A 17,267-nucleotide genomic window follows, 5' to 3' on the forward strand; every position below is an offset into this window, starting at 1 on the left:
AGACAGCCAGGTTAGGGAAACCTCAGTACCCCAGGATCAAGGAAGAAAGGAGCTGGCCACCAAGGAGTCAGAGAGAGAAAGAGAGGAATTCAAAGAGGAGGTCTGTCAGTTCATATCTACCAGTGGCAATAGGTCATGGCAGCATTTCCATGTGGCCTGAGCTAGATGAGGAGGCCAGGTTGTGTCCACCAGAGAGAGGAGGACAAGAGGAACTCCACACAGCTTGAAGTTTCCAATTAATACCAGGGCCTAAATGTGAAAACTGTGAAAGATAGTTCTCAAGATCCAGCTGGTTCAAGAGAATGGACTGGTGTATGGGGCACACCTGTGGATGGTAATGCAGCCCAACCTGTAAGAAAAGCAAGCTTGCCCACAAAGAGTTCTCCATCCATCTAAGGAAGACTGACAACCTTGCTAAGGATCCAATGCTCAGAAGAATCGAACGAGCATTCTGCAAGGGATTGGCAGACAACAGGACAATGTTCTGCCTTTCTGGAGCTAAGGCGTGAGGTGTCTTTCTAAGACCAGATAATCTTCTGAAGTTGACAGGCAAGGATCCACTGGTGATGGTTCATACTGGCACTAATGACAATGTGTTGCAGGATATTTCACAGATAGATGACTTCAGGGAACTTGAAAGTTTGCTAAGAAAAAGAATGTCCAAAATATTTTCTCTGAGATCCTTCCAGTCCCATGAGCAAAAAAACACAGAAGGAGAAGATTCTGCAAGTGAACAGCTGCAAAGTAAGTAGTGTAGAATAGAGGGGGTTGGTTTTCTGGAACACTGGTCCACCTTCCATGGGAAGAGGGGTCTGTATGGAAGAAAGCTAAATATCAATATTTAAATAGGGTAAATTGGATGATCTGGATAATTATAGGCTTGTAGGTCTGATATCAACCCCAGTCAAGATGATGGAGTGGCTGATATGGGACTCAGTTAATAAAGGATTAAAGGAGGGAAATATAATTAATGTCAGTCAATATGGATTAACAGAAAATAAATCCTGTCAAAAAATATTCAAGATCACTAATTTGGTTGATAACTATAATAGTGTTGATGCAATATACTTAGACTTCTGTAAGGCGTTTGACTTGGTGCCACATAACATTTTGATTATAATACTAGAACAATATAAAACTAACATGTCACACATTAATTAGATTAAAAGCTGGCTAACTGATAGATCTCAAAATGTAAGTATAAATGGGGAACAATGATCCAACAGATGTGTTTCTAGTGGAGTCTGTCAGAGTTTGTTTCTTGGCTCTTCACTATTTAACATTTTTATTAATAACCTAGAAGAAACAATAAAATCATCACTGACAAAGTATGCAAGTGACATAAAAACAATTGGGGGAGTGGTAAATAATGAAGAGCATAGGTCACTGGATTTTTTTTTTTAAAGATATGCTCTAGAAATTATTTTTGGGGAAGTTCTATGGCGGGGTGGGCAAACTACAGCCCACGGGCCAGATCCAGCCCCTCAGGAGCTTTGGATCCGGCCCATGGGACTGCCCCCATGGTGCCGTGGGCTCCGCGTCACTCTTCAGAATCTGCCAGCCCAAAGTCCCTGCGGCCCCCGGGCAGGGGGACAGAGTGTCCGTGCGTTGCTCTTGCCTCTAGGCACCACCCCCCCTCACTTCCCATTGGCTGGGAACAGGGAACCATGGCCAATGGGAGCTACAGGGGAGGTACCTGGAGAGGCAGCAAGGGCAGCACACATGGAGCCCTCCACCACCACCCCAACTCCCAGGGGCCACAGTGCTTCCTGGAGCGATGTGGGGCCGGGGACAGGGCAGGCAGGTAGGCAGGGAGCCCACGCAGCGCTGCCACCCTGGAGCCTAAACCCCTCCTGCACCCTTCCCTGCAGCTCCCTGCCCTAAGCCCATTTCCTGCACCGGTCACCCTTCCTGCACCCCAACTCCCTGCCTTGAGCCCCCTGCTGCACACTGCACCCCTGTGCATCCCAACCCCCTGCCCTGAGTCCCTGCCACACCCCGCAACCCTCCTGCACCCCAAGCCCCTGTTCGGAACCTCCTCCCGCAGTCCACACCCTCTCCTCTGCCCCAATCCCTTGCCCTGACCTCCTTCCTGCACACCGCACTCCCTCCCACACTCCCTTCTGCACCCCAAACCCGTGCCCCGGCCCTGCATACAATTTCCCCACCCAGATGTGGCCCTTGGCCCAAAAAGTTTGCCCACCCCCGTTCTGTCGCCTGTATTATACAGGAGATCAGACTGGATGATCACAATGATGCCTTCTGGCCTTGAAATCTGTGAATCCAGGAATTGTCTCTATGGTCTTTAACACACAGAGAGGTAGAATTCTGATGATGTGAAACTTTTGGCTTAATTAGTTTTGGGGCAAGTTATTTAAGGGGGAAATGCTGCCCCAATAGCTGGGGTATAGAAGAAAGCCCTATCTCAAGCCTCTCAGAGAGTACAAAGGAGAGAGCTCCTCAGGATCTGTACCACTGTGGAAGTCAGAAAGGGTCATGAGACTGGGACACGGTGTAACAAACCTCCGCAAGAGAACATCTGCCCTCAGCAATCCTCACTAAAATGTCTGCATTGTCAGAGAGAGAGAGAGAGATTATTTAAGAGATCCAGACCCTTTCTGAATCAAGCTGTGGAGAGGAAGTCACACACATTTTCTCATTGAAATAAGATAATTTTACATCCATGGACTGAGAGGAGGGAAAATGGGGAAAGACTAAATGCAAACTGGGGGGGGGCGGGAGATTCAGTAGTTCTTTCAGTGAAGAAAGAAGAAAAGAGAGGTTTCCTCTGCTCTTTGGTAATCTTAGAAATGCAGCATCCCACAGCAATGAAGAGAAGCTGGAAGAGAAAGAAGCACTATTTATGTCATATATACGCCTGAGAAGAAAAGTGTAAAATTAAAGTGTCACATCACCAGGTTTTAGGAGGTTGGAAGGATTGATGGGAGGATTGGAGGTTATATTATCTCCCTTTAGGAACCCTGCTCTCAAAAAGTCATTCAGAGGTGTGCAGGAACTTTAACAGGCTTGATCTAAGCATGGTTGGAAATGCCTACCCAATTTCAACCTCTACATATTTATTCTAATTAATAATAAAATTCTGCTTCTTATGCCAAAATATAATGCATGGAATAAAGTTAAAGTTGCAGGAATTTAGAAGAAACAAATCTTATTAATGAAAGTTTGCAAGCGTGAGAAGCAAGGTTGGAAGCTTCCCTGGAGCCAAATGGAGTTAGGCATCAAATCCCGTTGGCTACTTTGAAAATCCTAGCCAGAAATTATAACATAATAATGTTAGCAAGAGTTGTTGGGGTCTGGAGTAGTTAATAAACAGTATTAAAACAGAACTTCACAGATGTCTAAAAAGGAAGTTCTCCTTTCAGTATTCATGGTATGATATAGCTCAGTAGGTTGTGTTTCAGAAAATTTTATGTGGATGTGTTTATGGACCTGGGGGGTTTCATTTATGAACTTTGCATTTTTTAATGAAATCTGCTATTTTATTTATAATTGTTATAGTGATTTGAGCACCCACGGGAAACACATACCACCCACTCCACTGCTGCTGAAACAATCTTCAATATTCCTCTTGAATATCAAGTTTAGGGTTTGTCATAAACAGACAGTTAAGGGTTAATTCCTCTTTTACCTGTAAAGGGTTAAGAAGTTCACATAGCCTAGCTGACACCTGACCAGAGGAACCAATGGGGGGGCAAGATGTTTTCAAAAAGGGAGGAGGGAAATCAGTCTTTTGTCTGTTCAGAAAAATTTGTGCCGTAGTGAAGGAGTGAAGGATCCAGGAATCAGCCATCTAACATTTCTTAAAAATAGTAAGTGTTTAGAGAAGGAATGTATTAGAATATGTTTATTTTCTTTTGTGACTTCATTTTGTCATAGAAGGAGAATAAAATTGGGTTTCTTTGGGTAACTAAGGTTTTTGCCCGGAAGGACATCCTCTGTGTTTTGAATCTGTTGTCTGTGAGAGTAGCTTGCATGCTAATCTCACACAGATATTCCTTTCACCCTTTTTCTTTAATTAAAAGTCTTCTTTTAAGAACCTGATTGATTTTTCCTTGTTTTAAGATCCAAGGGTTTTTTGGATCTGGGCTCACCAGGAATTGGTGGGAGGTGAATCAGTATCAATCCTGCCAGGAAAAGGGGGATAAAGACGGGGGAAATATTGGGGGGGAAGACAGAGTTTCCAAATGACTCTCCCATAAACAGTTGTTTAAACTACTTGGTGGTGGCAGCTACTAGATCTAAGCTGGTAAATAAGCTTAGAGGTTATCTCATGCGGGTCCCCACAACTGTACCCTAAAGTTCAGAGTGGGGGTGACACCTTGACAGGGTTATTCAAACTTCATATCCTGTTATGGGCTGGATGAAACCTTGCTATGGGTTAGTATGAATGCACCTTTCAATTAACATACATGTAAAGATAAGCTCCCTCAGGACAGAAGGTGTATATGAATCCACTCATATGTTTTTAATGAGTATTGTTTTGGGAGTGTGAGTGCACATGCATGCTAGAGAGAGAGAGAGATCCTGAAGGAGCAGCTGAAAGCTGACCCTGAAAGAATCCCGGGGAGAGATTTGGGGTCAAGGAAGCAGGCTGAAAAGAATGGTCTTGGTGCAGTGAGCAAAAGAAGCTGTTTACTTCTATTTGATTCCTTGTGCCTTTAGAGACAGAGGACTTGTATTATTCTTTCAAAAAAAAAAAAGGTAAACAGAGCACTGCATCAAAGAAATACCTGACTATCACCAATTTCTATTCCAAATGGAGAATACCCAGGCCCCAAAACTTTGACTAGCCACTTGAGTAGAAAAGCAGTTTCCAAGGAGAGAAACTGAGAGTGGTATTCCAGTTGTACCAGGATGGAACAAATAATGGAGTTGCTTTCAGAAATACAAAATAGCCAGCAGGATTTAAAGAAGGCTGCCTGGATGCCTTTTAAAAGGAATTAAGACAAGACAGGACAAGGACAACACACACCCCTAAAACCAAAGCTGGAGGTTTCCCCAAAAAGCAGCTCAGAGAGAACTTGCAGGGAGAGATGACATGTTGGAACAGCAGCGATGAAGTGCTCAGAAAGATTGGGAAACACAGCTGCAAAGCTCCTCCACTGGAATGACAAGACAGATCAAAGAGGTGACCAGCAACCTGGCTGTCATAGACCAGAAGATCTTCCATGAAATCGTGGAGATCAAGCAAGCTGTAGCCAAACTGGAATTTGCTAATAGAAATAAGCTGCAGCAAAGAATTAAGGAGGTGACAAGTCACTTCCAGAAGGAAATATAAGGGTCACAGACCAATGGAAGGCTGCTACCTAGATGAGGAATTGAGCCAACCAGGGGACTTGACAACAGCTTTCTACTTGATCTGTAACTCATAGAGGCCCAGGAGGAGAAGTCAATCTGTCTCAGTTCAAATGGTGGAAGAAAACCCACTATCTTTGAGAGGAAAATGCCCATTGCAAGCTTATTTGGCTCAAATCAGTGGTTTCAGGGAGGGATAGAAAGGGATGTGACTCAGTGGTACCATTTCAGATTTTGGTGAGGGAGGGAGAAAACTTTAACCATGATTCCAGGGGCTACTTAGACACCTGAAAACTCTAGGGTTTGTTTATCTTTTTTTTACCAGTAAATTTACCAGAAATTAGCTGATAGGAGCACTGCATCTAATTCCTTTATTTTATTTTATTTTTTAAAGAATTAAATAAATATCACACCCACTTAGCTCTAATACTAACATGTTCTTACATCTTGTGTCAAGTTACTTAAGGGACCCTGGTTAGGTTTAATTTTTTATGTAGATTCTTACTTTGTTACCAACTCTTGAATACAACAATTGAAACAATTCTAGAAAAATCTGCATTACTTTCTATCACCTTTTTGCAGTTCACCAAGTATAGAATTGATCATTTAACTTTGGAAACATCCTATCAGGGCAAGGGCCCCTGAGTTTCTACTGCACTTGCCTGGGGCTGTAGGGGTGTTACCTTACTACAAATAATAGACTAGAAACTGACAGGCGTGAAACTGATACGTTCAAGTCACTTTCACAGTATTGCCAATCCCAAATGTTCAAACATCATGAATCAGGCTCACCAAAAGTCACGAGATTGGCTTTAAAATCATGAGATTATGTAAAAAGAATAGATTTGATGGTCTGTTTATTTGCCTTCTACTTTTTGAGCTTTTAGGGTTCACTGGGGTCACATTCTCAAGCTTTCTCCACAGCCATAAAGGCTAGAAACTTCATTTTTCTTGAAGAATGAAAGCTGAAATCATCATATATCCATTTGAGTCTAGGAGCTGGGGCTTTAAGGAAAACAATAATTATCATGAGACATCACAAAATCATGTGAGTTGGCAACACTGCTTTTACTTCTATTTAAAAGCTAGTTACTTTCCAGAAGGCTCTTAAACACAACATTACAGTGATTGATTTGCAGTTCTCACGGGAGAATATTTAAAACCAAACATCAAGAAAATTCAACGTTTTAAAGTTGAGAAAGAAATTGAGACTTCTGAGGTATATCAGGGCCACTGCAGGCAGGAAAGGAAAATAAACAGGCACAGGAGAAAGTTGGAGGGTCAAATCTTCCAGTTCTTAATCCATTAAAATTTCTATTGCCATCAGTGCCTCTACTCATAGATATTAACATCACAGTGCTCAGTAATAATACACTTCATACTTAAATATCTGAGCATCTTATCCAGGGCTACACATTTTATACACATTGGCTCAGGGACTAAATTTTCTGGCATATTCTGAACAATGCTGAGCACACAGATGATGCCCAGTGAATAATACAAATCACGGCAATAATCGTTGACTTTATGGATTCTGGGGATGCGGTTTCTGTTCTTTGTTCTGGAATTGACCTGGATACATCTGAAACCCTGAGAAGTTGAGGCATGAATGCATCTGATACTCATATGACACTTTCTCATTCCTTCCTTTTCTCAAACTCAGAACGAAAAAAGAAAAAAAATTGTTTTGGGTTAAAATGTAAAATTGCACAGCAGCCATTGCACTACAACCCAGCCTGAGGCAGAACCTGCCACTTCTTGGGAATTATGTACTTTCCTCTCATCTGACTCTCATTCTCAATCCTTCCTCACTCTATGCTGCTTTTTATGTTATCAACCATGACATCCATCCCAACCTCCTGGGACTGCTTGCTGGAGTCTCAGAGAACTGGCCACCTTGGTTTTGCTCCCAGCTATCGGAGTCTTCTTGTTTTGCAGCATGCAGCAGAGAGATAGGTTGGTCTGCTGGATAGGGAGTTAGCTCTGAAAGACTTGGTGTCTAGTCCCCCGCATGGACTTCCTTTATGACTTCAGGCCAGTCCCTTAAGCACAGAGTTTCAAAACCTCTTAGGCATCCAAAGATGCAACTAGGCATCTAGTGGGATTTACAAAGCACCTAACATTCTAGGCACTTTTGAAAATCCCACAAGGTCCCTAAATACCTTTGAAAATCTGTCCTCTTCGTCTCTCTATGCCTCAGTGCTCCATCTGTACAATGGGGATAACAGCACTGCATTATCTCATCGAGGGGCTGTGAGGAGAAATAGGTTAGATCTTGTAAGGCACTCAGATACTGTGGTGATGGGGATACATAAGTACCGCAGGTGGAGTGGGAACTTCTCTATATCACTGCTATCCCTTCCCCTGGATTTGGCCCCTTCTTTTCACCTACATTCCCAAATCTTCCCCTTTTCTGAATGTAACCTTGGCTCAGAGGGCTTGGTTGTATTTTTTCTGAGTCCCCAGTGTTCTCTCTAAAACAACCACTCCTCCCCCTACGCCCCCAGGGATTCAGGCTAGACTTCTAGATCCTTAATTTAATCACCAGCACTTTCTTATCTTAATCACCCTGCCTCTGTTTGTAAACAAAATATTTACTCCCTGCCCCAGGGGCCCCTCTCCTGTGCAGAACTTACATTTCACACTTACGCTGTGCTGTAGTTAAGAGCTCTACCTGGGTGCACACCTTCTGTACGAAACTCGGTGCGGGGTGGGAGTAAAAATCAATTTGGGTTGGTGATGTGAAAACATCTATGCAAGTAATTAAGCTTCTGTCATTTGTAATTTATTAAGTTATTTCTTTTCTTTCTATTTGTGATGAGTTACTGGGAGCCACCATTTTAGCCTGAGACAGGGAGTGGTTTTATGAGCTGGGTGAAAGTTTGTGTTGAATTAAAACTAATTGAAATTGATAGGTGTGAGCACACCCTTCAATTAATATAACTGTAAGGATTAGCCTTCACATAGAACAAATGAGTGTGTGAACCTGCCTAGCCGTTTTTGGTGTGTGTGTGTGTGTGTGTGTGTGTGTGTGTGAGAGAGAGAGAGAGAGAGAGAGAGAGAGAGGAGAAGAAGAAGAAGTAAGAGAGAAAAACAGACATCCAGAAGGACCAACTGAAATCACAGTGCTGACCCTGGAAGAAACCTGAGGATAGTTTTGGGGTCATATGTCCGGGTTGAAAAGATTGGTTTTGGTACAGTGAGCAAAAGAAGCTCTTTACTACTATTTGATTGCTTTTGTATTTAGAGAACTTCATACATTCTTTGTAAATAAAGAAAACCGCGTCAAAGAAATACCTATCATTAATTTCAACTCTCAACTGGGCCCCAAACTTTGACTAACCACTGGGGTCAAAAAGAGATAACACTGCCAACATTTTAAAGACATAAGTAGATAAATCCGGACACAACTTCACAATAGCTTCTCCATTGCTCGCATAAATAATGCATGTAGATTTGATTTGATTACATATATGAATCAGGAAGCCAAGATAATGCTTGCATAAAGAAGCTGGTCAGCACAAAATGTTCTTTAATCAATGCCTGCAACTTAGAACATAATTTAAAGGTTTGTTTGTTTGTTTGTTTGTTTGTTTTTTTCAAACAGGCTTCTTAAAGAAAAAAAGTATACTTACTGTTGAAGATTTAATTGCATGCAAGACTATTACATTTAAAAGAGCTTATGTTTCTTTGTTTGTTTCAGCTAAAAATCTCCTGATTTCCTTGGTATTGTGAAGGTATGTAAACATATTTTGCAATACTCTAAGGCTATATTTTCATTCTTGCATATTGTAATTGTATCTTTTCATAATTATATTTTAATTGTATGTATCTGTTCAGCTGTTAATGATCAGATTAATATTATGTCAGAATGAAACCAAGGGCAGTACATAAGTATCCTTAAATAATGCATATAACTGATCGGTGTACCTGTGATATTACCATTATCCTTCTCATCCTTATGTCCTACTATCTGTCACTTGTTGTGTCTTGTTTCTAATTAGACTCCTATTCTGCACACACTTATTTGTGTGTTTAACTTTGCTATTTGGGCATTAATTAGACTACATGGTGGTAAAGGTAAACACATGTAAGTAAGTGTTTGCAAGATTGGGGCAGGGCACTGTGGCACTGGATAGGGTCATGTATGCCTGCCTGTTTTAAATAAGCCAGTTTTCTGGGAAGGATAATATAAGTGTTTTTTATTAAATCCCCAATAAATCTGTAGCATTTTTTCTTGCTAACTGAATAAAACTGAAAGTAATATCCACTTCTGCAGGAGGCTGGGAGAATTGGGGCATGGCAGGCGGGTGAGGCTAATATTTTATTCACAGGAAAATGCAATTTTGCTCAGTCCAAAATCATTTTCAAATTCATGTCAAGTTTGTTGAATAGTTTCCAACAAATTGAAAAATCAAAATATTTCAGAAGCGTTGAAACAAAATGTTTTGTTTTCACCTGGTCTTCACAAAAAATGTTTTGATTTTGGGCAACCACAAAGGAGGACTAGATAGACAAAATGGCTGGAGGAGGCAGTGCTCCTCGTAACTTTTTGCACAGTCGTTAGGGCACTAACCTAGGATGTCGGAGACCTGGGTTCAATTCCACCCTTTGCCTGAGGCAGAGAAAGGATTAAACTTAGGTCTCCCATGTTGCAGGAGAGTGTCTAAACCACTGGACTATGGGACATGCTGATATGGGTCTTAGTCTTTCATGCTGAAGCTGTTCCACTTTCCATAAATAATAGGCTATGGGAGACCCATGTTCAAAGTGAGAGCACAAACCATCAGGCTATGGAATCATTCTCTCCCTTTCTTCCCCTGGCCCAATGGCTATTCATTATCATTATGAATTGCAGCCTGCCTTCGTCCCATTGCTGCCTGCCTGCCTGCCTGCCTGGCCCGGCCCAACTTGGAGCATGAAACACTGGTACTGGGAGGGAGCTGGTAGCCTCAAACCTATCATAAAATCAATAAGGCATCAGTTATGCACTAATGAGAGTTTTAATGTCCCCTGGATATGCATGTCCTCTATAGGCTGTATGAATTGTGCATGGAAATGTGCTGTACTCAAAGAGCAGTGAAATACAAAACAGAAAAATATGTTTTCAATATTTCATAATAGGAAAAGAAAAATGGTAAAGGCAAACAGTGTCAGGTTCTCCTACAAGATAGAGTATGTTTCAAGCCTGATTTTGATCATGTACGAGACCAAACTTTATGAATGATGTGATAGACCCAGGCCAGTTGGGAACAGCAGAGTAGTTGAAGGCAGATATACTGGCCACTGGATAAGCAGTTTTCTGTTCCCTGACTGACCAGACCAGAGGCTGCTCCAGGCTAATGAGAACACCTGATTCCAATTAACCTGCTAAGAGTCAGGTCAGGCTGTTAAGCATCTGCCTGTAATTAAGGTCCCTCTGATGCTGTAAAAGGGCTCACTCCAGTCAGGCCAAAGAAAGCCAGGAAGCCAGAGGAATGGAAGTGCGGTTGAAGGGCTGGGTAATGAAGACACCCTGAAACCACTGGAAAGGGAGCCCTAAGGTAAAGATGAAGAAGGCATTGAGAGAGAGAAGCGAGGGAGCTGTGGGGAAATGGCCCAGGGAAATGTAGCAACTCTGGCAGTGAAAGGTTGGATGTCAACAGCTGTTGCCATTAGGGTCCCTGGACTGGAGCTCAGAGTAGAGGGTGGGCCCGGGTTCCCCCCCCAACCTGTCACTACAGAAACACCTCCTGGGAGGGGAAGATAGGTCCCTGTCAGGACAGGAGACTCAACTGTTCTTGAATAAGCCGGTAGGGACAACAGGGACTGTGGGAGTTCTCTCACCAACCTCCTTGCTGGCTTATGATGAAAAGGGCTCAGTAGACTGTACCCTGGCCCTAGAGAGAGAAGGGCTACATGGAGGGTCGCAATGAGCCTCTGAGGCTAGCATAAACTGCCTGGAAGCACGGGACCCACAGGACAAGGTCGGAGCTCAGCCAAAATGATTTTAACTGACATAGAAAAGGAGCATGTTTGCTGTTCCTTCCTTGTTCTTTAGTAGATAAAATGCTGTATTGTGCGGCTTGTTAATCTTGGCAAAGAACGTGAGTTTATCAGTGCTGGCTGCCATTTCCTGCAGCTCCCTTTGGCCAGGAACAGCGAACCACAGCCACTGAGAGCTGCGGGCAGCCATGCCTGTGGACAGTCAATGTAAACAAACTGTCCCATGGCTCTCCAGTGGATTATCCTGACGGACTGTGTGCAGGCCACAGGTTGCCCACCGCAGCCCTATGTCCTATCAACAAAATAGTTTTAAGCATTGGCCAAATACTTACAAAAGGATGAAGTTCGGGAGATGCTGTCCTATCACAATCTGACTCCAAAGGGGTAAGAAACAGCTCTGACAAAGAAACCCCTAAATACCTTACCTTTTATACAGTATAAGAAACAAGTGATGTCATTGATGGTTACTGGACTTTGGCTAAAGCCAGACGAGGCAGTTTAGGGTTGAACCCTGTCCTCTGGCCTGGTTAAGAAAAGATTAATGGCTGGGCCCCTCTCTTCAAGGTTTTCTTCTTCTTTTTCTGTAATTTATACTCTAGTTCAGAAATTAATTCAGTGAAGTCCTATGGCCTGAGTTATGCAGGAGGAGGTAAGACTAGATAATCACAATGATCTCTTGTGGCCTTAAAATCTATGACTATCTTGTGGATTAAATCATGGCCCATTTAAGTCAATAGCAAAACTTCTGTTGACTTTAATAGGCCAGCATTTAATGCTATGTACATAGTGACTGAAGAGATGTACAATCTCCTTCTAGCTGTTGCTCTCCATTTCAGTCTCTCTGACATATATATTATTTACCAGGGTAAGGTCAGATTTGACTAAGCACAAATAGGCACAGTTGTACTCAATCAAGAGCCCATTCATTGTACGTGATTCACATGTGAGGGTCAGAGTATGTCTACCCAGAATTTTTGACCGAGCCACTCATCACTGGTAAACAGACTTGAGCTTGTGCTACTGCTGTAATGATAGCTATATAGACTGCACTGTGAAGCTGTAGCTCGAGTTCTGAAGCCCACCTGCCATCCTAGGGTTCAGAGCCCGAGCTCTACCTCTAGCCACAACTTCAAAGCACTGTCCATACAGCTCCTTTTAGAGCACTAGGACAAGCTCTGCTAGCCTGAGTCTGTCGATCCAGGCTGGGAGGGTCACTCCAAAATGATGGGTAGACCTACCTTTCAAGACTGGTGTTTTGTTTTGGTTTGTTTTTCCTCATGCTGATGTTTAAATGTCCACATACTTATGCGTTATCATCATTTTTTGGACTGCCTTATGGTGGGGATCTATCATAATGGTTCTTAAACTTGACATCATGCCAAATTAAACTCTGGTCCTCAGGGCACTGGTGTTCCATTGAACTCTTCCAGGTGGCCCATGGGACTGCTTCTGTCACAATGCAGAAGCATGTCATACAAAAGTGAAGTTTGCTGCTGGCTGAAACCCAGCACAGGATGCTTTGGCCTGGTCTGCACTACAACATTTCATTGTGCTTGAACGTTCTTTTGAAAAATCATGTTAGTTGACACAATGCTGAATGTGACTCACCAGTCAATGTGTTCATCAGTATGTCATCTGCTCCACTGAGAGTTTAATCCTGATTAGCTGACACAATAGTGAATGTACTTTGTTGTGATCTATACTGGCCATTAATAGCACCAGCATTGTCAGCTGACATGACTGCTCACAAATGTGTTCAAACACAGTAAAATGTTATAAAGTCTGACAGGACTTTTATGTCTCCCACAGGTTTTTTTGGACCAACTATACCCAAAGAAAGAAAAACACTTCTCTTTACCCTGCCTGGGTGCATCATGCTCTACTTTGTTAAATGTTTCTTCGCAATGGTGACCACGTTTTCAGATTGCACCAAAATGTGAGGAACAGCAATACACAGGCAGTCAGAACAGAACTGAAACAACAGGAGAATTAGAACCAAACTACAACAAGGGGAAAATTAGTCTTGGCATGGCTTAAAAACTGGAGAAGAAATGAAATAGCACAAATATCAAACAAAGGAATGTGGCTGTGTGGTTAAGACCTTTGTATTCAAACACATTTATCTCCATTGTCTCTCCTTAATACTGTCCTGATATCTTTTATGTAACCAAGCACTCTAGTGCAGGGAAGATTGCCACAAGGCTCTTGATTGTTATGGGCTTGATGCATGAATAGGTTGGTGAAATTCTAGGGCTTGTGTTATACAGGAGGTCAGAGTAGATTAACATAATAGTCCCTTCTGGCTTTAAACTCTATGAATCAATTAACTGAGAGGCTGGAAGGAGAGACTGTTCAGAAGAGAATATCTATCTTAAGGAATAGTCCAAAATTTAAGAGTTTGAAAATAACATTATCATCAAGGTCTGGGTTGCTTTCGACGCTCACATATATTGCTGTGTTCACTGGCAATAATTTGGCACTAAGAAATTAATAACAGCAGCTAATGATTAAAATGTGCCTATAATACTCTATATTTTTAAATAACATAAGAAAAGAACAAATATATATTAACTGGCCACAATTCAATTTATTATGGAAATTAATGAAGATTCTAACCATCAGAGGAGTGTGTTCCTGGAACAATCTTGCAACAGGAGTAGTGGAGGCAAGAAACCTAAATGGTTTTGAGATAGAGCTTGATACATTTATGAATGGGATTGGATCATGTGGTTGCCTGTTATAACAGGGGACTGGATTTAGTGACCCCGGAGATCCCTTCCAGTCCTATTTTCTTATAAAGAAAAATTATACTAGTAGTTGGTAACAGATTTTTATTTTATGAGTGTGCTTACAAATCTGCATGATATTATCTGTGCTAAAAATAAACATCTGGAGTGTAAGCAATACAGTAGCAACTGGTTTAAGTGAAATGGATATATTGCCAATTCTGTGTGAATGTATGTTCACTCTCTTTCCATGGTACATGCATACAAAAATAGTATACCATAAAACATGCATGCACCCAAAGTTTGAGGCTTGTTTTCCACTATATGCCTAAATTTAGTCCCTTCCCTCCAAAATCCTTTTTAAAAAGGACTTTCCCATCTCAGACTATATCGTTGTGATTTGTGGGTAGAGGACATTTGGTTAACATTTTGGTTCATTTAGAAAAGCTTTTTTTGCAATATAGAACTGAGAAGGAAATACTTTTCCTCGTGTAACTTTCATTTTATGATAAGCTAAGATGTTATTTGAAACAACAATAGAAAAATCTGACTTGGCAGGATCCCTACAACATTCTACATATTACCAGTTACATAAACATCACAGTCTGCAGAACTAGCGAATCAGTCTAGGAGACCTATGAAATGGACACTTGCATGAACAGAAGAAAAGGTAGTGAGGTGTGAAGCATCACATCTGGTATCTGAGACATTATTAAACCTGTTTTTAAACATTTGATCTGTAGTGCACATTCTGATACCTCGTCCTCAGGCTATACAAAAGCAGTGTCTTCTTTTAAATTAAGATGCTCACAAACTCAGACCTCAGGCTTCTTAAAGCCATTAAGAGGGAATGGGGAGGAAGATGATGAAGGGAAGACAGGAAGATGGCTATATCAGTAAAGTTTTCCCCCAAATTATAGAGTGGCAATGACCTCAGATGTCTTACAGCTCATAGAAGAAGCCCTTGATTCAAGAGTAACAAATCATTCTTGAGTTGGTCTCAGAAGAATAAATAAAGCTTATGTTGCCAAGGGGACAGAGCTGAACTTTCCTGACAACTTCCACAATATGCATTAATGGTCCAAGTAAGTATAAGCATCCATTTTAACCATTTTGTCAAAAAAAAATTCAACGTGGTCATAAAAATAAGTTAATAAGAATTTCATATCAGATAATACAATGACAAATTGTGATCCACCCCTAGAATTTAGGCCTTCTGGAGAAAAAAACAGGGAAATTTTGCTTTCCTCCACTAGGTTTCAAAGATGTTACTAATGAACACAGATCATTATCCAGTCTAGTGGTAAAACATTAGAAGGGTCTTCACTACCAAAAGAGAGAATAAGATAATTATCTGTGAGGAAAACAGAAATATAGTTGTCTTCGATCTAATGTATTTAAGAAACTGAAACAATCTTCTCAGTGGTCTAAAAGAGTTGTATTTTTAAGATTATGGGCCTAATTCTGCTCCCATGTCCACAGATTTTACAACTGATTTCAGTGGAGTTACTCTAGATTTATATTGATGTGACTGATACCAGGATTAAACCTAGGATGTTCTCCCTCACACGCCCAGCTAGATATTCTTACTCATCTTAAACAAGAGGCTTTATTTATGTTAAAATAATTCTATCAGAAGGACAACAATGTAAAACAACTTCACTGTGATGGGATTAAGGAAGTTGTAGAGCAGTACTGAGCCAAGAAGCACCTGCTCTTCAGCAGCTGCAGAACATACTCCGAATGGTGGGCCTGCTCAAAAAGAGGCTCTGATAGGCAATTGGGGAGAGACTGAAGCACACTGTCTGCAGGAAACAGCCAGGCTGCAGCTTCTGGGATAGGATCTACAGGAGACGGATATGACCCCCCCCCCATCTTTCCCTGCTTCTTCATGACAAGGGAGAGCAAGTGGACACTGGAAATTGAGCTAGGAAGCCCAACTAACTGAACTATTGAGACTGTGGGAGCAAGCCTTTCCTGAGAGGGAAGTCGGGTGCTGGGACACCCCTGAAACTGAAGAGAGAACAGGTGGAGGCAGGAACTGTCCAAGAGAGGCTGGTCTGTTGTACCAGATAGAGGGAAGTGAGACTCTTCCTCCCCTCCCCCCCTCCCCTTTTCCCTTGGGCCCTGGGCTGGGACCCAGTGGAGCAGGAGGGCCCAAGTCCCTCTATCCTTTCTCCCCCCTCTGCCAAACTGGATGAACCTGGGGAGCACCAAGGTACAGTGGGCTGTAACTCAGCTTCCAGGACCTCATATTACCCAGCAAGGTGATCCAAAGACCCTGAAAGACTGCTGAGTGATGGCCTGCTTACTAGACCTGCTGGTCCCAAATGAACCCAGCTACAAAGTGGTGGAGAATGCCGGCACCCTAGAACAGAGGGAGAGAGATCTAAAGATGGAGTGTGACAAGCTGTTGAAATGAGTCATGGACGAGTAGCAGCAGCAGCAGATGACCCAACTGCTCTAGCAGCTGGCCTCCCAGCAACAGCAGCAAGCCTTGCAGTGGTGGCAGCAGTAGCAGCAACAACTTATTAGAGAGTTAGAAGCCCAACAAAGAGATCAACAGCAACACCTGGTGCAGCAGATGGCCATGCTGCTACAGTCCCAGAGTATGCCAGGGAACGCAGCTGCAGGCAGCACTGGCCTGGGTCCCACCCTCGGCCTTACACTAAAGCTAATACAAATGGGGCTTCATGAAAACCCTGAGGCATTTCTGGTAACCTTTGAAAGTTTTGCCACGGTGGCCTACGGAGAACTGATACATTCTGCTTGACCCCTTCTTAATGAGTATGGTCCAGTCTGTGTACCAGAGCCTAGAGGTGAGTGCTGCATAAGTCTACTCTCAATTTAAGACAGACATCCTAGATGCCTTCAATATTTCAGCAGAAACTCATCACTAGTGATTTGGATGGGAAAGGTTCCCACCCAGGACATGACCATGGACAGTAGCCCACTGCCTGAGAGAATATTGTTGGCCGTGGCTTCTACCCAATTCAAAAACAGGAGTCTGGATAGCTGAAAGAATTGTCTTAGAGCAGTTTATGCAGACTTTCCTGTCTGGGGGACAGAAGTGGGTGATGTCATTGGCCCCAAACCCTCTCTGAGGATATACATTTAGCTGAGAATTATCAGCTCACCATGAGACCTATGGTAGAGACTCCATGGAGTGATCTGGCCCCACATCAGCCAGCACAGGTGTCAGAAGAGGGAGCAAGAAAGGAAGGTGGAAAGAGGACATGG

General features: G+C 42.4%; 1 long non-coding RNA gene across 3 annotated transcripts in view; it reads left to right on the forward strand.

Moving 5' to 3' along the window:
* LOC120407135 overlaps positions 1–17,267 on the forward strand; it is a 179,935-nt gene that overhangs the window by 147,281 nt on the left and 15,387 nt on the right. For 2 of the 3 annotated variants that reach the window (XR_005599811.1, XR_005599813.1), the window contains exons 3-4: positions 9,020–9,053; positions 13,111–15,222. This is a non-coding gene — a long non-coding RNA (uncharacterized LOC120407135). Of the gene's footprint in view, positions 1–9,019; positions 9,054–13,110; positions 15,223–17,267 lie in introns of those variants that run through there. The other variant, XR_005599812.1, reaches the window with a different exon arrangement.

This window comes from Mauremys reevesii, linkage group 5 (genome assembly GCF_016161935.1).
Source record: "Mauremys reevesii isolate NIE-2019 linkage group 5, ASM1616193v1, whole genome shotgun sequence".
NCBI classification, from domain to species: domain Eukaryota; kingdom Metazoa; phylum Chordata; order Testudines; family Geoemydidae; genus Mauremys; species Mauremys reevesii.